At 39.5% G+C, this 1,148-nt stretch overlaps 1 protein-coding gene across 3 annotated transcripts in view; it reads left to right on the forward strand.

The window, feature by feature from the left end:
* CD151 (CD151 molecule (Raph blood group)) overlaps positions 1-1,148 on the forward strand; it is a 35,456-nt gene that overhangs the window by 15,347 nt on the left and 18,961 nt on the right. The gene's annotated exons all lie outside the window — the stretch shown is intronic.

The following is a 1,148-nucleotide window of genomic DNA, read 5'->3' on the forward strand; positions in this document are numbered from 1 at the left end:
AGATAAAAGGCTGTATCAAACTCTAGCTGTCGATGCAGCCTAGTTGGCAGAAAACTGGTAAGTGGCTTTCTGTAGGTAGCCTTGTACAACTTGTCCTTGTTGTGCCTTGGTTCCCTGATTTGAGCTCTTAGGAAATTCAAATATAAGATTATTGAGCTTACTAACCTTTATAGGTATCACTAAATTCAGCTGGTGTACCAGGAGACTGGAGAGTAGCAAATGTACCATCGATTTTTAAGAGGGGAACCAGGAAGCTACAGGCTAGTTAGCTTAACATCTGTCCCAGGCAAATTAGCAGAGACAAATCAAAGACAGAATTATTAGGCACACAGAGGAATAAATCCTGTTAAGAGAAAATCAGCATGGCTTCTCCAAAGAGAAGTCCTGTTTCACCAATCTTTTTGAGTTCTTTGAGAAAGTAAACAAGAATATAGAGGTGAGCCAATAGACATACTTGGTCTTGTACTTTTGAGAGACCTTTGACAAGGTGCCTCTCCAAAGAATCCCACATGAGTTTAGTTGTCATGGGATATGACAATGGATTCTCTTATGGATTAAAAATTGATTTAATGATAGGAAGCAGAGTAGGCATAAATGGATAGTTCTCACAGTGGAGGGAAGTAAGCAGTGGTGTCCCTCAAGGATCGGTATTGGGATCAGGTGATTTGTTCATAACTCACCTGGAACTGAGCGTTAGCAGTGAAGTGACTAAATTTGCAGACAGCACAAAATGATTCAGGATGGTGAAAAGCAAGGATGACTGTGAAGAGCTCAAGGTGGATTTCTGGAAATTAGGTGAGTGGACAACAGTGGCAGATGAATTTCAGTGTTTGTAAGTGTATACTGGAACAAAAAGAATCCCAATCACAAGTATATGCTGAGGGAGAGACTGAGAGGGAAAAAGATCTTAAGGCTATAGTGGATAACTCAGCAACTGTCTCAACCAGGAGTGCTGCAGCAGTAAAAAAAAAAAAAAGCTAATATCTGTGTGGCGATTCTTAAGAAAATGACTGAAAATAAAATGACTGATATTGTAATTCTCCTGTTTTGATTTATGTGCAGCCTTATCTGCAATACTTTGTGCAGTTCTAATCATCATATCTCAAAAAGGACATCTCAGACTTGGAAAAAGTACAGAAGAGGGCAAC

Source organism: Paroedura picta, chromosome 2, assembly GCF_049243985.1.
Source record: "Paroedura picta isolate Pp20150507F chromosome 2, Ppicta_v3.0, whole genome shotgun sequence".
Classification (NCBI taxonomy): Eukaryota; Metazoa; Chordata; class Lepidosauria; order Squamata; family Gekkonidae; genus Paroedura; species Paroedura picta.